Genomic DNA, 24003 nt, shown 5'->3' on the forward strand with positions numbered 1-24003 from the left:
TGCTCGATTGGGTCGATGCAGGGGCGGGCCTTGCTGTGGCCTCGGAGGCCATTTTCGGTGGGCTTCTCCTCCCGGCGCTGATTCCTGGTGCGCGCCTGGGCTGGTTTTTGGGGGGAGTGGGCTTGAGGTGCACCCTTCCTGCCCCCTTGGGGAGTACGGCATAGCGCTCCCTTTATTATCCTTGCTGTTTTGGGGATATGTTGGCCTGCTCTCCTTCTGGGTGCTGCCTGGAGGGGGGGGCAGGGTCTACTGGATATGCCGGAGTTTGTACCCGGGGCCCCATGCATGCAATACAGGCGCTCTTTCACTGGGCTTCTTCCCCACTTCTAACCTCACCCGCCTCTCCTCTGGCCTTGCCTTCCTGATTCTTGTCAGGGGGCATGGTTGTGGCATGAAGCTGGAGCTGGCAACTTTTGAGCCTGTGTCAGCGGCTTTGGGACCGGTTTCCGCTCCACATCCTGTGTTTCCATACTTGTTCCCTTCCTTGTGTGCTGTGTCTCACGGTTTTGTGTTATGGATATGTTATGTGGAGCTCCTATACGTGTCCCTTTGATGTGGCTTCCTTTGCAGTGACACGTGCTGCTGTTTCTGGTTTGGCAGTTTCGGGCATGGGCTGTTTGACGGGGTCAGCAATGCTGCCTTTGTTCCGGTGGCTTTGTTGCACGCACTTGTGGTTTCGCTCCCTGCTGCGACACTCTTTTCTTTTTCGCCTGGGTTTTCCGGCTTCATTTGGCTTCTGCTTCCCATGGGGTTTGCTTGCAGCCCTGGGTGGTGTCTCTTCCCTTGCCCTCTTCAGGTGTTTGGGTTGCTGCCTGCTTGACCTTCTGGTCACTGCTGCATTGTACGCCTGGGCCTATGAGTGGTGCCGAGGTTTGGTCCTGAGGCCTCCTGCTTGCATTTCTTGCACCCTTTATCTTTGTACTGGCCTCCGCTGGTCTCACTGGGTCTTGCTGTCTGGGTTCCTTGCTTTCTTTCAGGTGCTGTGCTGCATCCAGTTAGCTTCAGGTCTCTCCTGGTGCTGGTGGATTCCTGCGTTCTGGCCTTCTGTGCTTTGCTGGTTGCATGTGGCTTGGTCTGCTTGCTGTCTCAGTCCTGGGCCCTTGGTGTCTCCGGCTTGGTTCGCTGCCTCTGCTGCCCACTGCTCCCGGGGTCTTGGCTGTCCTTTGGCTTCTTCTGCTGCCTGCGACGTTGGCTTCCCTGCCTTTGCTGTCCTGTCTTGGGCCTTGGTTTCCCCTGGGTCACTGCCTTTTTCCGGTGGTTCTGGGGGGTCCTTCGGGGCTTCGTCTGTGGGTTGTGAGTTCCCAAGCCTTTTGGCTTTTCGCTTGCTCGGCGCTTGTTGCTGGTTGGCGTATGGGCTGGGTGTTGGTCCCTGTGGGTCTCCCGTTATCCTGTCCCCGTGGTGCCTCCTGCCTGGCGGCTTCTTGCTTGCATGTGCTGGGCTGCGGCCTTGGCTTCTGTTGCGCCTGCTGCCTGCCCTGTAGTTTGGCCGTGTTCCGACCTGGTTCCTCCCTGGGATGGTGTCTGCTTGCTGGGCCATGGCTCACTTTGGACAGTCTCTCCCAAGGTTTTTTGGCTTCTTTTTGTGGCCTCTTTGCTCTATCCTCTGCTGGGTCTCTGACCATCCTGTCCTGCGGGCTTCGGTTGTCTCTGGTCGTCCCTGGTTGGTGCCTGGATTGGGGTACGCCTGGGTTTGCCTGTTGCTGTAGCCTGTTCTGGTCGCCCTGGCTGCTTGTCGGGCGTTTTGCCCTTTTCGTGTCCTGGTGCCTTGCGGTTCTTGGGCTTCCTTTGGCTGCCTGCGGCCCTTCGGTCCGTTGGTTCCTGCTCTTCTGTGGGTTCGGGCCTGGTGCATGCCTGTCTGGGGGCCTGCAACCTGCGGTTTTCGCTGTTGGGCACTTCTTGCATCCTTCCGGGTGCTTTTGGCTTGCTCCATGTTTAGGGTGTCTTCCGCTGGTATGCTGGGTCCTCCCCCTTGTTTTCTGGGGGGGGGGGGGGCTGTGGTGTCCTTCCTCGCTTCTGGGGGTCCCTTGGCCTTGTTAAGCTGTTGGCTCCGGGGCGGTGCTGGTTGGGGCCCTGATGGGTTTTGGCTGGTGTTGGGTGTTGGCTTGTTGGGCTTGCCTTCTCACTTGCGGTTTCTTTTGCCTCCTGTGGTGGCTGGTGGTCATTGGTTTCCCTTGGCCTCTGCCTTGGGTGGCCCCTTGTTCTTCGGGTTCCTGGATCCTGTGCCCTGCCCTGACTGCTGTGCCCTTTCCCTTCTTGTGGGTGTTGGTTGTCTGCCTCCCGATGTGCGTAGGCCGCTTTGTTGTTTCCCGCTCTCGTTCCGCTTTTGGGTTGCGGTTGGCTTTGCCTTGGGTCCGGGGCTCTGGCTTTATTCCCTTTGGGGGGCCTGTCGTTGAGCCTGTGCTTCCACACGGGCTGTTTTCGGCCTGTGGTGTCTGTGGCCCTGGCTCTCTTGTTGGCTCTGGGGTGTTCCTTCTCCCCTTGTTTGAGTCTGTTCCCGCTCCCCTGTTGAGAGGTGCGCCTGTGGCTTCTCCGGGCTCCTCTCCTTTGTTTTCTGGTGCCTGGGTTGTTCCGGTGTGCTCTGGGGGCCTCTACCTCTGTCGGGTTTTCCCTTGTGGGCCCTGTGTTTGGCCTCCTGTTCACTTGTGCATTTGGGTCGCTGGTGCAACTCTAGGTTTGGTTGTGTCAGGCTTTGTGCTGTGGGGCCCTGGTTTGCTTGAGGTCCTCTTTTGGTCCCTGCTTGGGTCCTTTCCTGGCCGCTCGTTCTCTTGGGCTCTGACGCTGTCCTGGGCTGGTCTTCGGTCCTTTCCTGTGCTGCTCCTTTTCGGCTGGCTGTGGTGCTGGGGCTGTTATGGGGGCTGTTGAGCTGCTTCCCTCTGGGTGGCCTGGCTGTGATTGGTGTATGTGCCTTTCCCTGTGTCCCTCCTTGATTGGGGGTTCTTTTTACCTCTCCTTCCGGGTCCAGGTGGTGCTGTGTTGTGTGGATCCTGGCTGGCTGGCTGGCCTGCCGGTTTTCCGGCTGGCTTCTTGGGCGTTTATGGGTCTCCTGCGGGGTTGGGCTGTTGACCTCCTTGTTGGTCTTTCCTGTTTTGCCCTTCTACCTCTTGGGGTTCACATTCCTCCTGGCGGTAGGTCGGCTCTTGGCTGGTGTTCTTTTCTCCTTTCCGCTTCTGGGGTTTTGGTTTCCCTGGTTCTGTGTTGGGCCGCTTTGTTGTCTTTCTTGGTTTTGCCTTGGTTTTTGCCGGGTCTGCTTCGGGTTGAGCTTCTTTGCTCTACCTGGCCTCCATTGGGTGGGTTGCTGGGCTTCTTGTCCCGTGTCTCCTGCTTGGGGGGTGTGCCTCAGGCCTGGTCATTTCTTGTGCCCCGGGTTCTTTTCCCGGTGGGGTGGCCTTTTGTTTCCTGCTGCTCTTCGGTGTCTTCGCTGGGGTTTGCCGTTGGTCGGTCCTGCCCTGTGCCTGGTCCTTCTGCAGTTTCTGGCCTCCAGGTACCCTGTCACGGCTGTTTCCGGCTGGGGGGGCCTTGCTTGGGTTCCCTGCCCCCTTCTCTTCCTGGCTGTTCCTCTGGGTGGGGGCCTATTTGCTAGTCCGATGCTGCCCTCTTTGGTCTTTGTGACTATGCTGGTGGTTTCCCCTGGTGTGTTGGGGCGGTCCTGTGGTTGCTCGAGTCTTGCTTCTGCTGTGTTCGTTCCTGGGCCTTCGGCCCTGCCGCCCTGTGCGGAAGAGTTCTCTTCTGCTCTTGGCCGTTGAGCTGGGTTTGCCTGTTTGGTTCCTGGTCGGGTGGCTGCCTGGTGGTGCCTGGGTCAGTGGGCTTCGCCCTTGGGGGTTTCTTTCTGGTTCAGTTTCTCCGTTGGGGCGCGCCTGCTTCTCTTGGGCTTCCTTTGGTCATTCGGAGGAGCGGGGTGGTTTGGTTTTGGCCCCTCTGGTTGCTGCCTTGGGGCTTGGCTTTGCTTTTGTGTGCCTCCTTCTGGCTTGTCGTGAGGGGTTTCTTGTATTTTTCTCTGGTGGTCCCCTGCTGGTTTTGGGGTTCGGGTTCTCTGCTTTGGTATTCTCTACTTAGTTAAGGAATGGGACGAGGACAGAGGGACCTGGGGGGTAATGTCCTATTACCTACCGGTAATCTTCATTACTTCTGGTCCTGTTGTCCTCGTCCCATTCCTTACGCCCTTCCCTCCTTGGCGGCCGGCCTTCCGGTTGTTGGCTTGTTATTTTCAGGCTGCATGCTGGGCTGGTACCGCTTATGTACTGCCAGTGGGAGGGAGTGGGTTGGGTATCCCAGCATGCTCCTTTTCTTTTTTTTCATTCGCAGAGAAAGTCATCTCTACTTAATAAGGAATGGGACGAGGACAACGGGACCAGGAGTAATGAAGATTACCGGTAAGTAATAGGACATTAAAAATGTATTAAAAATGATACCAATATATTTGTTATCACTTATAAAAGACTGTTTTGAGCAGACACATGCCTGCCTAAGATAAATTTAACATTAAATTGTTAGATTTTAAAAGGGACAGTTGTATCGAAAAGGCCAAACGTTTTTTTTGTGTCAGGTTTGATGCGTCATCACAATTATGAAGGATGTTGTGTTCCTCGTATTACTGTGACATAGCATAAAATACACGTTTGATACTGTGAATGTTTCAAACTTCACATTTGTGAGTTAGTACTGTAAACAAACAATAATAAACATGAGCCACAATGATTAAAACATTAGATTAAATGGCTAAAAGTTTGATTAAAACATATTAAAATTATTTTTTTCATTAAAAAAACAAAGTATGTTAAAAATTAGACCTTTGTATGATGCCTTACTCATTCACAAATGTGCTTGCGAGCCAGTCTGTTTATTGACAAATGAATTCTATGGGCATATATGTTCGAAAAAAACATAGAGGAATGTGAACACATTAGTGATAGAGTAACACATAACAAACACATACATTTTACTTTCTTTGGTATGTCCAGATGATAAATAAATAATGAATAAATATGTAATACTTAAATGGACTTTTGCAGATGGAATGTTTTCCAAGGGCAATATATTAAAATGCAATTGAAATTTGATTGATGCAAACAAATATGTTGGAGTATCCTATCCTCAGAACTCAAAAGGAGGCAAAAAATGACTCATTTTGAAATATTTGAAATGCATCAAAGTTAAAAGAAATGTAATTGTAAATTGCATTTAGATTTACATTAAAAAAAATATATATGAAGCAATGTGTTTAACAACGTTTTGGAATGTTGCACCAATTCTTGACTAAACTGAAAACCTGATTTTTTTTTCAGTATGGTAAAACAAACTACAAATAAATTAAGATATTTTAAAGTATTTATTTTTATATCTGTGATAAAGTGGATTCAAAATGTATCCAGCCCTATGTATTTAATAATGCTGTAGAAGTAATTTAATTACAAAAAGGGGGTGGTGATGGACAGAGTATCTGAGTTAATCAGAACACTCCTACCCAGTCAACAGATCAGGGCTTGATCCATCACCGTTTTTTAGCTCACTGCACCATCCCAGTTCAGAACCTGGCTATATGCAAATTAGTCTGTCCCTGGCCCAGTGCATCATGGGAACAGGGCAGACCAAACTACCAAGCCAATTCTTCACTGGAAAGGAAACAAGCTTCCGGGGACCGGTTTCTGGCATTACAGCCGTCTTCGGCCCGGCTTGCTTGAATCCTGATGGTGCAATGAGCAAGGGCCGACGACGGGCCGACGACGGCTGAAATGCCAGAAACCGGTCCCCGGAAGCTTGTTTCCTTCCCAGTGTAAGAATTGGCTTGGTAGTTTGGTTTGCCCTGTTCCCATCATGCACTGGGATAGGAACAGACTAATTTGCATATAGCCAGGTTCTGAACTGGGATGGTGCAGTGAGCTAAAAAACGGTGTTGGATCTAGCCCTGATCTCTTGACTGGGTGAGAGTATTCTGCTTAATTCAGAAACTCTGTCCATCACCACCCCTTGTTGTTAAATATTTTGTCCACCCTAAGCGTGGATGGGTATACTCAGATGTGAGTCCCTTGCTCATTGCACCATCAGGATTCAAGCAACCCGGGCCGACGACGGCTGAAATGCCAGAAACCGGTCCCCGTAAGCTTGTTTCCTTCCCAGTGTAAGAATTGGCTTGGTAGTTTGGTTTGCCCTCTTCCCATCATGCACTGGGACAGGAACAGACTAATTTGCATATAGCCAGGTTCTGAACTGGGATGGCGCAGTGAGCTAAAAAACGGTGTTGGATCTAGCCCTGATCTCTTGACTGGGTGAGAGTATTCTGCTTAATTCAGAAACTCTGTCCATCACCACCCCTTGTTGTAGAAGTAATTTAAAACAAAAAAATATTTGTAGATTTCTTCAACAGCAAAAGTAAATACATATGGTATTTACTTTTGCTCTTGAAGAAATCTACAAATATTTTTTTGTTTTAAATTACTTCTACAACAAGGGGTGGTGATGGACAGAGTTTCTGAATTAAGCAGATACATAAATAAGCAACTTAAGTACCTAATTAATCAAAAATATTGTAAGATTTAAAAAATACTTAAGTTAATGAAAGTACGTTTTACCATTTTGAAATGCACAAACAAAAAAACAGGCTTTCTGTTTATATACAAATATTGAGACCACATTAAAGCAAATATTAGCAAACATTGATTAATATTTAGATTTGTTTTAAAGACAAAATCTGCTTTTTTTGCCTTGTGCAAACAATGTTCAAAGGGATTTTTGTTTTATATTAAACTTTGTAGCATAAGTTCACTATTCAAAATAACAAAGCAGAACCATTCAGAAGTGTAAGACTATTCCTGGAAAGAACTGAAAATAGGTAAGAGAAAATAAAATAGGAGCAAGAATATGAAATTACAAAACATGTTCCCTACATGCAGGATATACAGATAAAATATTCCAAAGTTTAAAAGCCTTGAAGCGTGTGAAATATAACAATTTTAAAATTGTTTTGAGTAAAAACTTAATGATCAGTTATATTTACACATATACAATGAAAGTATTGTACATGTCTTTGTAGCATCTTCAAGAGCAGGTGAAGGAGACATTGGCTGGGAAGCAGCTGGCCACTGTGTTTCGGAAGGTTAAACATCTGACACCGATGGACACAGTGGCATGGATGGTGAGGGGACAGGAACAGAGGGGATGTATGACGTTACAACGCATACTTTTACAACGCCTACCTTTACATCGCAAGTTTTACAACGCAGGATCCATTACAACGCATTTTTTTACAACGCAAATACCTTTACAACGCATACCATTACAACGTAAGTATAGGTAAGTATATAATATTTTTAAAAATGTAAGTTATTACATTTAATATAATTTAATTTTATTTAATTTTAATTTAATTTAATTTAATTATTTTTAAAAAAATACCCCTTTACCCAAAAACCCATACCTAGCCCTGAACCCTAAAAATACCCCTTTACCCAAAAACCCATACCTAGCCCTGAACCCTAAAAATACCCCTTTACCCAAAAACTCAAACCTAGCCCTGAACCCTAAAAATACCCCTTTACCCAAAAACCCAAACCTAGCCCTGAACCCTAAAAATACCCCTTTACCCAAAAACCCATACCTAGCCCTGAACCCTAAAAATACCCGTTTACCCAAAAACCCAAACCTAGCCCTGAACCCTAAAAATACCCCTTTACCCAAAAACCCAAACCTAGCCCTGAACCCTAAAAATACCCCTTTACCCAAAAACCCATACCTAGCCCTGAACCCTAAAAATACCCCTTTACCCAAAAACCCATACCTAGCCCTGAACCCTAAAAATACCCCTTTACCCAAAAACCCATACCTAGCCCTGAACCCTAAAAATACCCCTTTACCCAAACACCCAAACCTAGCCCTGAACCGTAAAAATACCCCTTTACCCAAAAACCCATACCTAGCCCTGAACCCTAAAAATACCCCTTTACCCAAAAACCCATACCTAGCCCTGAACCCTAAAAATACCCCTTTACCCAAAAACCCAAACCTAGCCCTGAACCCTAAAAATACCCCTTTACCCAAAAACCCAATCCTATAACATTTTTACTATAATTATATACTTACCTACACTTACGTTGTAATGGTATGCGTTGTAAAGGTATTTGCGTTGTAAAAAAATGCGTTGTAATGGTATTCGTTGTAATGGATCCTGCGTTGTAAAAGTTGCGTTGTAAAAGTAGTCCGTTGTAAAAGTTGCGTTGTAACGGTTACATACCGAACAGAGGCCACCACCTCGTCACCTTCACTAGAGGCCTCGACAAGTAACCAGTCCCTAGTGGTGATAGACCCTCCCGGAAATGTAACAACCTCATCCTTGTCCAACACCCTGAGACACACTCCCTCTTTCTCCCCCCCAGTTGGCCAACCAAAAAACCCTAAAAGGGATTCGGGTCTCCTTTGATAAAGGCACCCCACCCCCTGCTTCTGTCACCCCGGCTGCGCTGAGTGAAGAGTCAATTGACCTATTATACCACATTTCTGTAGGCCAAACTGCAATAGTTAATGGCATTCAGGACTAACCTGCCAAATGCAACAAATGGTTGTGTTTCTGGATGCCATTCACAGTTCAATGTTTGGCATACAAGATTGCTTGCCAGAATAGCAGCCTCCTCACTCACATCAGCCTCCCAACCAGTCCACCCCTCTGCCACAACTTAGATCCCTTCCTCAACCCAAGGCAGATGGATTAACCGATGAAAAAATGACGGCGGGACCAGATCCGCCAAGATCTAAATCAGGCCTGAACCAATTGAAAGGGTAGTAATGTACCTGCAATTTTCCATTTCAAGTTGGTGATACCCTTTGTTCAAATCTAGGGGGGAAGAGACTTTGGATCCATTCAGCTGCGCAATCATGTCAGCAATATGCAGACCTGGATGTCGTTCTGTTTCAATCGCCTTGTTAGCCTGGTGCATATCAATGCAAATGTGTATGGCTCCTCCAATATCCTTCTTAGACACTACCACTATGGAAGACACCCACTGCGTCGGACAGGTTACTCATCCAGTGATGTCTTGCTTTAATAGCATCTCGATCCTCTTGTAAATTAGATTGAATTCAACAATGTCATTGAGCAAAAGGGCCGATGTCCTCATTTATGTGAAGTTGCACTTACATTGTCTTAAGCCTTAGGCCATCAAACAAAGATGGAAACTGATTCACTACTTTATGATAGACATTGACGATGTAGTTTACAGAAACCAGACCCATGTCAGCAGCAGTGCTGAAACTGAGTAAATATGTACTTGATGAAGTGCCTGGCAGGACATTAATGGGTGCTGGGACAATCACCTTTGTATGCTTCACAGGTGCTATAAATTAACCTTCACTTTGCAGTAGCACTGAAACAGCCCACGTATACAGTTTGGTTTGTGACTGGGTGGCATAATGTTTATCGAAATACCAGTGTTTTTCATAAAAGGCATGGAGCACACATTCATCTTCTGTGTTCTGATTCGGCCCGGCTTGCTTGAATCCTGATGGTGCAACGAGCAAGGGCCGACGACGGGCCGACGACGGCTGAAATGCCAGAAACCGGTCCCCGGAAGCTTGTTTCCTTCCCAGTGTAAGAATTGGCTTGGTAGTTTGGTTTGCCCTGTTCCCATCATGCACTGGGATAGGAACAGACTAATTTGCATATAGCCAGGTTCTGAACTGGGATGGTGCAGTGAGCTAAAAAACGGTGTTGGATCTAGCCCTGATCTCTTGACTGGGTGAGAGTATTCTGCTTAATTCAGAAACTCTGTCCATCACCACCCCTTGTTGTTAAATATTTTGTCCACCCTAAGCGTGGATGGGTATACTCAGATGTGAGTCCCTTGCTCATTGCACCATCAGGATTCAAGCAACCCGGGCCGACGACGGCTGAAATGCCAGAAACCGGTCCCCGTAAGCTTGTTTCCTTCCCAGTGTAAGAATTGGCTTGGTAGTTTGGTTTGCCCTCTTCCCATCATGCAGTGGGACAGGAACAGACTAATTTGCATATAGCCAGGTTCTGAACTGGGATGGCGCAGTGAGCTAAAAAACGGTGTTGGATCTAGCCCTGATCTCTTGACTGGGTGAGAGTATTCTGCTTAATTCAGAAACTCTGTCCATCACCACCCCTTGTTGTAGAAGTAATTTAAAACAAAAAAATATTTGTAGATTTCTTCAACAGCAAAAGTAAATACATATGGTATTTACTTTTGCTGTTGAAGAAATCTACAAATATTTTTTTGTTTTAAATTACTTCTACAACAAGGGGTGGTGATGGACAGAGTTTCTGAATTAAGCAGATACATAAATAAGCAACTTAAGTACCTAATTAATCAAAAATATTGTAAGATTTAAAAAATACTTAAGTTAATGAAAGTACGTTTTACCATTTTGAAATGCACAAACAAAAAAACAGGCTTTCTGTTTATATACAAATATTGAGACCACATTAAAGCAAATATTAGCAAACATTGATTAATATTTAGATTTGTTTTAAAGACAAAATCTGCTTTTTTTGCCTTGTGCAAACAATGTTCAAAGGGATTTTTGTTTTATATTAAACTTTGTAGCATAAGTTCACTATTCAAAATAACAAAGCAGAACCATTCAGAAGTGTAAGACTATTCCTGGAAAGAACTGAAAATAGGTAAGAGAAAATAAAATAGGAGCAAGAATATGAAATTACAAAACATGTTCCCTACATGCAGGATATACAGATAAAATATTCCAAAGTTTAAAAGCCTTGAAGCGTGTGAAATATAACAATTTTAAAATTGTTTTGAGTAAAAACTTAATGATCAGTTATATTTACACATATACAATGAAAGTATTGTACATGTCTTTGTAGCATCTTCAAGAGCAGGTGAAGGAGACATTGGCTGGGAAGCAGCTGGCCACTGTGTTTCGGAAGGTTAAACATCTGACACCGATGGACACAGTGGCATGGATGGTGAGGGGACAGGAACAGAGGGGATGTATGACGTTACAACGCATACTTTTACAACGCCTACCTTTACATCGCAAGTTTTACAACGCAGGATCCATTACAACGCATTTTTTTACAACGCAAATACCTTTACAACGCATACCATTACAACGTAAGTATAGGTAAGTATATAATATTTTTAAAAATGTAAGTTATTACATTTAATATAATTTAATTTTATTTAATTTTAATTTAATTTAATTTAATTATTTTTAAAAAAATACCCCTTTACCCAAAAACCCATACCTAGCCCTGAACCCTAAAAATACCCCTTTACCCAAAAACCCATACCTAGCCCTGAACCCTAAAAATACCCCTTTACCCAAAAACTCAAACCTAGCCCTGAACCCTAAAAATACCCCTTTACCCAAAAACCCAAACCTAGCCCTGAACCCTAAAAATACCCCTTTACCCAAAAACCCATACCTAGCCCTGAACCCTAAAAATACCCGTTTACCCAAAAACCCAAACCTAGCCCTGAACCCTAAAAATACCCCTTTACCCAAAAACCCAAACCTAGCCCTGAACCCTAAAAATACCCCTTTACCCAAAAACCCATACCTAGCCCTGAACCCTAAAAATACCCCTTTACCCAAAAACCCATACCTAGCCCTGAACCCTAAAAATACCCCTTTACCCAAAAACCCATACCTAGCCCTGAACCCTAAAAATACCCCTTTACCCAAACACCCAAACCTAGCCCTGAACCGTAAAAATACCCCTTTACCCAAAAACCCATAACTAGCCCTGAACCCTAAAAATACCCCTTTACCCAAAAACCCATACCTAGCCCTGAACCCTAAAAATACCCCTTTACCCAAAAACCCAAACCTAGCCCTGAACCCTAAAAATACCCCTTTACCCAAAAACCCAATCCTATAACATTTTTACTATAATTATATACTTACCTACACTTACGTTGTAATGGTATGCGTTGTAAAGGTATTTGCGTTGTAAAAAAATGCGTTGTAATGGTATTCGTTGTAATGGATCCTGCGTTGTAAAAGTTGCGTTGTAAAAGTAGTCCGTTGTAAAAGTTGCGTTGTAACGGTTACATACCGAACAGAGGCCACCACCTCGTCACCTTCACTAGAGGCCTCGACAAGTAACCAGTCCCTAGTGGTGATAGACCCTCCCGGAAATGTAACAACCTCATCCTTGTCCAACACCCTGAGACACACTCCCTCTTTCTCCCCCCCAGTTGGCCAACCAAAAAACCCTAAAAGGGATTCGGGTCTCCTTTGATAAAGGCACCCCACCCCCTGCTTCTGTCACCCCGGCTGCGCTGAGTGAAGAGTCAATTGACCTATTATACCACATCTCTGTAGGCCAAACTGCAATAGTTAATGGCATTCAGGACTAACCTGCCAAATGCAACAAATGGTTGTGTTTCTGGATGCCATTCACAGTTCAATGTTTGGCATACAAGATTGCTTGCCAGAATAGCAGCCTCCTCACTCACATCAGCCTCCCAACCAGTCCACCCCTCTGCCACAACTTAGATCCCTTCCTCAACCCAAGGCAGATGGATTAACCGATGAAAAAATGACGGCGGGACCAGATCCGCCAAGATCTAAATCAGGCCTGAACCAATTGAAAGGGTAGTAATGTACCTGCAATTTTCCATTTCAAGTTGGTGATACCCTTTGTTCAAATCTAGGGGGGAAGAGACTTTGGATCCATTCAGCTGCGCAATCATGTCAGCAATATGCAGACCTGGATGTCGTTCTGTTTCAATCGCCTTGTTAGCCTGGTGCATATCAATGCAAATGTGTATGGCTCCTCCAATATCCTTCTTAGACACTACCACTATGGAAGACACCCACTGCGTCGGACAGGTTACTCATCCAGTGATGTCTTGCTTTAATAGCATCTCGATCCTCTTGTAAATTAGATTGAATTCAACAATGTCATTGAGCAAAAGGGCCGATGTCCTCATTTATGTGAAGTTGCACTTACATTGTCTTAAGCCTTAGGCCATCAAACAAAGATGGAAACTGATTCACTACTTTATGATAGACATTGACGATGTAGTTTACAGAAACCAGACCCATGTCAGCAGCAGTGCTGAAACTGAGTAAATATGTACTTGATGAAGTGCCTGGCAGGACATTAATGGGTGCTGGGACAATCACCTTTGTATGCTTCACAGGTGCTATAAATTAACCTTCACTTTGCAGTAGCACTGAAACAGCCCACGTATACAGTTTGGTTTGTGACTGGGTGGCATAATGTTTATCGAAATACCAGTGTTTTTCATAAAAGGCATGGAGCACACATTCATCTTCTGTGTTCTGATTCGGCCCGGCTTGCTTGAATCCTGATGGTGCAATGAGCAAGGGCCGACGACGGGCCGACGACGGCTGAAATGCCAGAAACCGGTCCCCGGAAGCTTGTTTCCTTCCCAGTGTAAGAATTGGCTTGGTAGTTTGGTTTGCCCTGTTCCCATCATGCACTGGGATAGGAACAGACTAATTTGCATATAGCCAGGTTCTGAACTGGGATGGTGCAGTGAGCTAAAAAACGGTGTTGGATCTAGCCCTGATCTCTTGACTGGGTGAGAGTATTCTGCTTAATTCAGAAACTCTGTCCATCACCACCCCTTGTTGTTAAATATTTTGTCCACCCTAAGCGTGGATGGGTATACTCAGATGTGAGTCCCTTGCTCATTGCACCATCAGGATTCAAGCAACCCGGGCCGACGACGGCTGAAATGCCAGAAACCGGTCCCCGTAAGCTTGTTTCCTTCCCAGTGTAAGAATTGGCTTGGTAGTTTGGTTTGCCCTCTTCCCATCATGCACTGGGACAGGAACAGACTAATTTGCATATAGCCAGGTTCTGAACTGGGATGGCGCAGTGAGCTAAAAAACGGTGTTGGATCTAGCCCTGATCTCTTGACTGGGTGAGAGTATTCTGCTTAATTCAGAAACTCTGTCCATCACCACCCCTTGTTGTAGAAGTAATTTAAAACAAAAAAATATTTGTAGATTTCTTCAACAGCAAAAGTAAATACATATGGTATTTACTTTTGCTGTTGAAGAAATCTACAAATATTTTTTTGTTTTAAATTACTTCTACAACAAGGGGTGGTGATGGACAGAGTTTCTGAATTAAGCAGATACATAAATAAGCAACTTAAGTACCTAATTAATCAAAAATATTGTAAGATTTAAAAAATACTTAAGTTAATGAAAGTACGTTTTACCATTTTGAAATGCACAAACAAAAAAACAGGCTTTCTGTTTATATACAAATATTGAGACCACATTAAAGCAAATATTAGCAAACATTGATTAATATTTAGATTTGTTTTAAAGACAAAATCTGCTTTTTTTGCCTTGTGCAAACAATGTACAAAGGGATTTTTGTTTTATATTAAACTTTGTAGCATAAGTTCACTATTCAAAATAACAAAGCAGAACCATTCAGAAGTGTAAGACTATTCCTGGAAAGAACTGAAAATAGGTAAGAGAAAATAAAATAGGAGCAAGAATATGAAATTACAAAACATGTTCCCTACATGCAGGATATACAGATAAAATATTCCAAAGTTTAAAAGCCTTGAAGCGTGTGAAATATAACAATTTTAAAATTGTTTTGAGTAAAAACTTAATGATCAGTTATATTTACACATATACAATGAAAGTATTGTACATGTCTTTGTAGCATCTTCAAGAGCAGGTGAAGGAGACATTGGCTGGGAAGCAGCTGGCCACTGTGTTTCGGAAGGTTAAACATCTGACACCGATGGACACAGTGGCATGGATGGTGAGGGGACAGGAACAGAGGGGATGTATGACGTTACAACGCATACGTTTACAACGCCTACCTTTACATCGCAAGTTTTACAACGCAGGATCCATTACAACGCATTTTTTTACAACGCAAATACCTTTACAACGCATATCATTACAACGTAAGTATAGGTAAGTATATAATATTTTTAAAAATGTAAGTTATTACATTTAATATAATTTAATTTTATTTAATTTTAATTTAATTTAATTTAATTATTTTTAAAAAATACCCCTTTACCCAAAAACCCATACCTAGCCCTGAACCCTAAAAATACCCCTTTACCCAAAAACCCATACCTAGCCCTGAACCCTAAAAATACCCCTTTACCCAAAAACTCAAACCTAGCCCTGAACCCTAAAAATACCCCTTTACCCAAAAACCCAAACCTAGCCCTGAACCCTAAAAATACCCCTTTACCCAAAAACCCATACCTAGCCCTGAACCCTAAAAATACCCGTTTACCCAAAAACCCAAACCTAGCCCTGAACCCTAAAAATACCCCTTTACCCAAAAACCCAAACCTAGCCCTGAACCCTAAAAATACCCCTTTACCCAAAAACCCATACCTAGCCCTGAACCCTAAAAATACCCCTTTACCCAAAAACCCATACCTAGCCCTGAACCCTAAAAATACCCCTTTACCCAAAAACCCATACCTAGCCCTGAACCCTAAAAATACCCCTTTACCCAAACACCCAAACCTAGCCCTGAACCGTAAAAATACCCCTTTACCCAAAAACCCATACCTAGCCCTGAACCCTAAAAATACCCCTTTACCCAAAAACCCATACCTAGCCCTGAACCCTAAAAATACCCCTTTACCCAAAAACCCAAACCTAGCCCTGAACCCTAAAAATACCCCTTTACCCAAAAACCCAATCCTATAACATTTTTACTATAATTATATACTTACCTACACTTACGTTGTAATGGTATGCGTTGTAAAGGTATTTGCGTTGTAAAAAAATGCGTTGTAATGGTATTCGTTGTAATGGATCCTGCGTTGTAAAAGTTGCGTTGTAAAAGTAGTCCGTTGTAAAAGTTGCGTTGTAACGGTTACATACCGAACAGAGGCCACCACCTCGTCACCTTCACTAGAGGCCTCGACAAGTAACCAGTCCCTAGTGGTGATAGACCCTCCCGGAAATGTAACAACCTCATCCTTGTCCAACACCCTGAGACACACTCCCTCTTTCTCCCCCCCAGTTGGCCAACCAAAAAACCCTAAAAGGGATTCGGGTCTCCTTTGATAAAGGCACCCCACCCCCTGCTTCTGTCACCCCGGCTGCGCTGAGTGAAGAGTCAATTGACCTATTATACCACATCTCTGTAGGCCAAACTGCAATAGTTAATGGCATTCAGGACTAACCTGCCAAATGCAACAAATGGTTGTGTTTCTGGATGCCATTCACAGTTCAATGTTTGGCATACAAGATTGCTTGCCAGAATAGCAGCCTCCTCACTCACATCAGCCTCCCAACCAGTCCACCCCTCTGCCACAACTTAGATCCCTTCCTCAACCCAAGGCAGATGGATTAACCGATGAAAAAATGACGGCGGGACCAGATCCGCCAAGATCTAAATCAGGCCTGAACCAATTGAAAGGGTAGTAATGTACCTGCAATTTTCCATTTCAAGTTGGTGATACCCTTTGTTCAAATCTAGGGGGGAAGAGACTTTGGATCCATTCAGCTGCGCAATCATGTCAGCAATATGCAGACCTGGATGTCGTTCTGTTTCAATCGCCTTGTTAGCCTGGTGCATATCAATGCAAATGTGTATGGCTCCTCCAATATCCTTCTTAGACACTACCACTATGGAAGACACCCACTGCGTCGGACAGGTTACTCATCCAGTGATGTCTTGCTTTAATAGCATCTCGATCCTCTTGTAAATTAGATTGAATTCAACAATGTCATTGAGCAAAAGGGCCGATGTCCTCATTTATGTGAAGTTGCACTTACATTGTCTTAAGCCTTAGGCCATCAAACAAAGATGGAAACTGATTCACTACTTTATGATAGACATTGACGATGTAGTTTACAGAAACCAGACCCATGTCAGCAGCAGTGCTGAAACTGAGTAAATATGTACTTGATGAAGTGCCTGGCAGGACATTAATGGGTGCTGGGACAATCACCTTTGTATGCTTCACAGGTGCTATAAATTAACCTTCACTTTGCAGTAGCACTGAAACAGCCCACGTATACAGTTTGGTTTGTGACTGGGTGGCATAATGTTTATCGAAATACCACTGTTTTTCATAAAAGGCATGGAGCACACATTCATCTTCTGTGTGATTTTGGGACAGTGTCTAAATTAATTTTGCACTTTCACTTGTCCATCCGGCTTCGACCAACATTCTCCCTTGCAAAAATCTAATCCTACATGCGCACGTAGGCCAGTGGTTGACATTGACATCACACACCCATCTTCCTCACTGTTGCTTGACAATGACAGACTTTAAGATGAGGAATTTGATGACAATCAACGTCATTCAGTTTCTACTGATGTTGCCGCTTGGCCTTGCGGGTGTAGGTAGAACGTCTCTTGAACTTTCTGGCAACCATTTGATCCATCTTGAGCTTTCTTTCGCTTTGCTAACCGTTAGAAACTGATTCTCCTTCACACTGCCTTTGCATATATGTCTATGGCAGGACATTTACCTTAATGTGGAAAGAAAAATCCACCTTAAAAACACAACTTTTTTTCTTAGGATGCATTACTTTGGGACCTTCCATCTTGTAAATGTAGCTTACTTTTCAAACTCAACTCTCGTTCATTTTGGGCCAATCGGCATCCATGTCAGGGGCTTTCTTCTACTCCAGCAGCCATGAGTACTCGCTCCAAGCTAAATGTCTCTTGCTGAGTTCCCCTCTGCCATTTTGTTTCAGGCTTAGTATTGTGGCTGGGAGCAGTGCGGGAGCCCAGAAAAGGCAGGAAAATACTAAGCTGAAAGCTGGTACTTCTTGGTTTTCTTAAATATACAAGCCGGCTCCCTTTCAGTGTCCTGTAGCATTTGCAGCAGCTCTACTCAATGTGGAATCACAGGTACCTCACCCAAAGAAGCCCTTCACTGCATCAAACCAAAGCCAGCCTCATTATGTCACTCAACAATGTGCCATTTCCAAATTTTCCACAGAGGCTCCATTCCTAACAATCGAAGGGAAGGAGTAAAAAAAAACCTTCCAAACCTTGCATCCCACCTCAGCTCTTTCAACCAGAATATGCCAGCCAGTGCTTGGGAAAATAAAAAGAAAAGAGAACACAATCCAATCAATGTGTACAAGCATGACATGCTGGCCAATCACAACTACCCACTGCTGGATGTGAGCCAACCACGGCATTACTCATTTTTGTTTCAGCTGCCTTTGGGTGAGAAAGTATGACACCGAGAGGTTCTGCGACTGACCAACGCATCCAGCGAGCCCCAGCCCACTCTGATCAGGGCGGCACTCGCCAGCTGTACCCTACCAGCCAACTTAGACAGAGGCTTGTGCGACACCTCAGCCTGTCAACATTTAGGAATTCTATTCAGCATACTAGGCTTGATTAAGATGCTGCACGCCAACACAACCTCAACATAATCTCCTACGCCGACGACACCCAGCTGATCCTCTCCCTGACCAACGACCCCGCCACCGCCAGAGCCAACCTGCACGAAGGGATGAGAGAGGTAGCCGAATGGATGACGACCAGCCGCCTGAAACTGAACTCGGACAAGACGGAGGTCCTCATCCTGGGCTCCTCGCCCTCCGCCTGGGACGACTCCTGGTGGCCCCCCGCCCTGGGCACCGCACCCAAACCGACGGACCACGCACGCAACCTGGGCTTCATCCTGGACTCCTCCCTCTCCATGACCAGACAAGTAAACGCCGTCTCCTCGTCTTGCTTCAACATCCTGCGCATGCTACGTAAGATCTTCCGGTGGATCCCCACCGAGACGAGGAAGACGGTCACCCAGGCCCTCGTCACCAGCCGACTGGACTACGGCAACGCCCTCTACGCCGGAACCACCGCCAAGCTCCAGAAGAGACTCCAGCGGATCCAGAACGCCTCGGCCAGACTCATCCTCGACATCCCCAGACGCAGCCACATCTCCGGACACCTGAGAGATCTGCATTGGCTCCCGGTCAACAAGAGAATCACCTTCCGTCTCCTCACCCACGCGCACAAAGCCCAACACGACCAAGGCCCGAGCTACCTCAACAACCGGATCAACTTCTACACTCCCAAGCGCCTCCTCAGATCAACCAGCCACGCCCTCGCCGCCGTCCCCCGCATCCGAAGAGCGACAACAGGAGGAAGGTCCTTCTCCTACCTGGCCGCCAAGACCTGGAACTCACTCCCAACCGACCTGCGCCTGACCCAAGACCACCTCTCCTTCAGGAAGAAGCTCAAGACCTGGCTGTTCGAGCAGTAACGGCACCCCCCCCCCCCCAACCCAGCGCCTTGAGACCCTACGGGTGAGTAGTGCGCTCTATAAATGACCTGATTGATTGATTGATTGATTGATTGATTGCTAAACCTCTCACCATAGGTTACCTTTTACATTGCTAGTTCTGCCCAAACTTCCGGACCTTGCCCAATATATATTAAGCCGGGAATCAGTTGTTGTTTGACCCGGAAAGGCTGAAGACACAGAGAAATGATATCCGTCAACAATGGACAGCTGACTTTAGGCTAAATCCACTGGCGGTCTTTTTAAGTAGCAGACGGGAGGTCACTTTATCTTCGTGTACGATTTTAGCATATTTTCGCTCAAAGGGCGACCCCCACCTATAAATGCTCCACAGATGCTGAATCTATTCTAGTAGGCTTGATAGGGGTGGGTGGCAGGGGTATACTCTGGCATGTGGTGGAATCTGAGTTTTGTGCTGAACTCCATGCTATCTGGGAGCATGGAATTGGCAAAACTCCGCGAACTCCACTGGTGGAGCGGAGTTCACTGCCCACCCCTGCTATGTACAAACTCATTCTTTGTTTCGCCAGCTTTCTGCCTTTCCTAACAGAAAATGTATCTTTCATGGTCGTCATTCAGCATTGGATTGTACTTGGTGTTTTTTAACACCTCTTTGATTTTACGGTCTGTCACTTTATCACTGTGTGATATTTTCTTTCTCACTTCTTTTACTCCTTCACCCACCAAATATTTTTGATACTTAATGTTCTTTTTGTCACTTTCTTCTTCCACTTCATCAATGAATCATAGAAGTACTTGATCCAGGCAGTCCATCTGTCACCATTATTCTGCTTTTGGTGGTATCAAAGGGAAGCAGTGGTATGAGGAATGCGACAAAATCATAACCTGTGGAAGTTTCTGATGTCGAAAGGGAACACTGCTGCGGCAGCGTCTGCTGCCCACTTGGTCTGGCACCTTGGTTAAGAACTAGCTGTGTGCTAAAATGTGGGTTGTCGTACCCGCTCTCTGGTTGTGAGGCTCTGTCTTCTTCTTTGGTAGTGAGTAGTGGCTTTGTTTCTTGTGCTGGATCTTCACCACTTTCATCCCCTTGCATGGTACCTGGTTTCTACTTCCTTTAGCGTATCTTTGCATTAGAAATGTTACCTCTTTAATGTTTCCTTCCACTCAGCTATAACAGCCTTAGTGCTTCTCTGTACCTTGTTGCTGCTTCCTTTAGCATTGTCATACTGTATGAATGACAGATCTGTGTTAGGCTGTGGCACAGTATCTCGTGTCTCCACTTTACCAGCAAATTTGTAGGAAATCCTAAACAAACTTCCTATAAGGCCTTCACTTTCTTCACAAGTCTTGCACTGGCTGGATTGGTGCTTTGACTACACTTGGCTGTCGACGGCTATACGAGACCGCCATCTTGGGAGGGAAGAAGGTTACCGGGCTAGTTGTTGCCCCCACTTGCCTGCTTAAGCAGGAAGCTGGCGTGAGCGCGCAACGGTCGCGCCGCTATCGCGCCAAAGGCAAGCCCGTCTGCGCCTGTCCGTGCACGGCTGGCGTACTGCGCCATCCACGCTGCCCATGTAGTTAAAAAAGCCTCAAGCCCATATGTCTATTCTAGCAGCCTTCTCCATAGTTTAAATACTATGAAGTATAACTCCACATGCATTCGCAATATGCCTGGACACAATACTCAAAATGGACTGGAAATCTGCCCTGGCTGCAAGATGACATTGCAGATGTCCGCTAGTCAACAGGAGGGGCAGCTACAACATACAACTAAAGGTAAGAAAGGAGGTGAGGCAGAAAAACATTTTAAATGTGCCTTACTGAATGCGAGATCCTTAGTCAAACATAGTACTGAGGTAGCAGACTTAATCGAGGGGGAAGCAGTTAAGATTGCTTTCATTACCTAGTCGTGGACAGACAATGCATCCGGGCCAGACTTGGTAAAGACAACACCTCCGGGCTACATCTGCCACATTAAATAGTCCGGCTAAGAAGGGCGGGGGATTAGCAGTGATATATCCACAATCGCTGAATGCAACCTTTAACCCCTCCTCTAATTTGGGATGTGAGGCATTAGATTTTAGGTTTTTGTTGTCTCACCACTTTACATTTAAAGGCACCCTGATCTATAGACCGCCTGGACCCAGGAACCGGTTCACAACACAAGCTGGCAGTTGGTTAGAAAAGGGGTTAAGTGCTAATTCATACACCATTTTAGGGAATTTCAACTTCCACTTGGAAGTCGATTATGATGTGGATACATTAAATTTGATAGATTTAATGAGTACCTTAGACTTAAATCAACGGGTCACCGAGGCAGCACATACAGCAGGGTACACACTTGATGGCATCTTCTCCAATAATGGGCCCCTGAGGTTCACAAGCACTCTCCCGGTGATCTGGTTGGATCACAGGATAGTGTTTTTGAGGTGACACCTCCAGATCAAGACATCAAGAAACCAGTGCTGAAACAAACGACTACCAGAGAATGGAGCCGAGTAAAAGCCAAAGAATTGCAGGATCAGCTAGTCTCTACGACTCCTTCTCTACCAGGAGATTTAGATGAGGCCACTTCTGCCTACACTAACTGGTTAAAAGCAGCCACGAATAAGTTAGCCCCCGTGAAAACCATCTCCAATAATAGGGAACGTCCAACGTCACCGTGGTACTCCCAGGACCTTCGAGAAAGTAAACTCCTCTGTAAACACCAGGAAAGAGCATGGAGGAGGGAGTATAATGTGAATGAAAAAAACAAATATAAACTATGTCTGCTACACTACAATAAACTACTTCACAAAACAAAACAAGATTACTTTGCAGATAAAATATGGTCTGCAAATAATTCTACTAAAGAATTATTTAAAACAGTTACGGCCTTAGCTCACACTCCCTCCATTCCCATTTTAGCTAGTCAAGAACTGTGCGATAAGATAGCCAACTTTTTCTTTATTAAAGTTGATGATATCTATGCCACATTTACAGGAGCTATAAATCATACCCCTTTAACAGATAAGGCAAATTGGGAAGGGAAAGGAGGTACTATGCCTCAGTTCTGTAATTTTACACCCATTACAGCCTCAGACGTCCACACTATCCTGGTGAAGGACAAATCAGGATCACCAATGGATCCTTGTCCTCCTTCTATATTGAAGCTTGCACCTGAACCAGTAATATCAATTCTGACGGTCATTAATAACACTATGTTTTAGAAGGCTACTTTCCGAAGGCATGGAAGACAGCATTGATTCTTCCCTTGCTCAAAAAGCCCAATTTGGATCCGATGGACTCGAACAATTTCAGACCCATATCTAGACTGCCGCTCCCTGCTAAAATTACAGAAAATAAAATGAATCCCCAACTCAGTCGATTTCTGGAGGAGGGACACGTGCTGGACCCTACTCAGTATGGTTTTAAGGGGGGTCACAGCACAGAGTCGGCTCTCCTCAAGTTCACTGAAATAAGGGCCATTCTGGATTAGTGAGGGAATGCAGCCTTGATTCTGTTGGATCTCTCTGCGGCATTTGACGTGGTCCATCATGTTTTATTGATGGACCAGCTGCATGAGATTGGTGTCAAAGGAAAGGCCTGGAAACTGATTAATTCATTCTTGTCCAATAGGGTGCAGACAGTTGCTCTTGGAAATGTTGCTGCTAAATCATTCTCCCTCCCTTGTGGAGTCCCGCAGGGGTCATCTATGAGTCCTACTCTTTTTAATGTTTATGTCTCGCAACTGGCTCCTCTCATTGAATCCTGCGGGTTCAAACTGACTTCATACGCAGATGATACGCAGATTGTTGTCACTCTGCTTCCAGATGAAATTCAGGAGCAAGCACCCCGCTTTCACGATTGCATGACAGCGGTGGGTGGCTGGATGGCCCTAAACTGCTTGAAGCTTAATTCCAAGAAAGCAGAGGTGGGAATAACCCTCAGGTTTTGACCCCGGCATGGTGGCCAGATTCTCTTGGCCCCCTTCCAACACCTGTCAGGTAGGTGAAAAACTTAGGGTTCATAATTGATAATAGACTTTCCTATAAAGAACAAGTCAATTCAGTTGTTTCGGCCACTTCATATATTTTGAAATCATGCAAAAAAATACTCTCTTATCTCCCTAAAGAAAGTAAAAAAACTGTCATTACAGCTTTGGCTATGTCCAAATTGGACTATTGCAATAGCCTGTATGTAAATTTTCAGGAAGGTTTCATAAAAAAACTCCAACTCGTACAAAATGCAGCAGCCAGACTGCTTTCAGGTACCCTAAAACATGAATCCATTTCAGCAGAAATTAAAAAGTTACACTGGTTACCTGTTAGGAAGCGTGTTCTGTTCAAGGCCCTATGTGTGGTTCATAAATCACTCCATGGCATTGGACCAAATCATCTGATCCAACACTTCAATTGGTACGTCCCAAGAAGATCTCTGCGCTCATCAGAAGCCAAACTAGTCTGTGCACCCTTGGCAAAAAAGTCAATTGGGGTGGCAAGAGCTTTTTGGTGGGCGTCAATACCTAGACCTTTACATTTGGTGACCATATTGGATGTGAAAATCCGAAACTAGTGAGTGAACAAATAGGTTTAGATAATTCAGAAATTTCAACATTGTGTGGGAGCTCAAACAACTCTACAAGTGGCAATATTTAACAGAATGATGTCAAAGCTTGTAAAATTCAGATAAAAAATTATGGTAAGACCATCGAATATTGTAGTTTTGGAAAGAGGTTGGTCATCTTATAAGTGAATTGTCTTAAAAAGAGTCTGCATGTCAAGTATGGCGGTGGCCATATTGATTGCAATTCATAAATCTTAATTGTGCATTT

At 45.0% G+C, this 24003-nt stretch overlaps 1 protein-coding gene and 1 long non-coding RNA gene across 4 annotated transcripts in view; one reads left to right on the forward strand and one right to left on the reverse strand.

Moving 5' to 3' along the window:
- Nucleotides 1–24003, reverse strand: part of LOC144763913 (cysteine-rich secretory protein 2-like) — a 387595-nt gene that overhangs the window by 190667 nt on the left and 172925 nt on the right. The window lies entirely within an intron of this gene.
- The window catches only part of LOC144763914 (uncharacterized), a 685449-nt gene that overhangs the window by 40531 nt on the left and 620915 nt on the right, over nucleotides 1–24003 (forward strand). The gene's annotated exons all lie outside the window — the stretch shown is intronic.

This window comes from Lissotriton helveticus, chromosome 6, assembly GCF_964261635.1.
Source record: "Lissotriton helveticus chromosome 6, aLisHel1.1, whole genome shotgun sequence".
Taxonomy (NCBI): domain Eukaryota; kingdom Metazoa; phylum Chordata; class Amphibia; order Caudata; family Salamandridae; genus Lissotriton; species Lissotriton helveticus.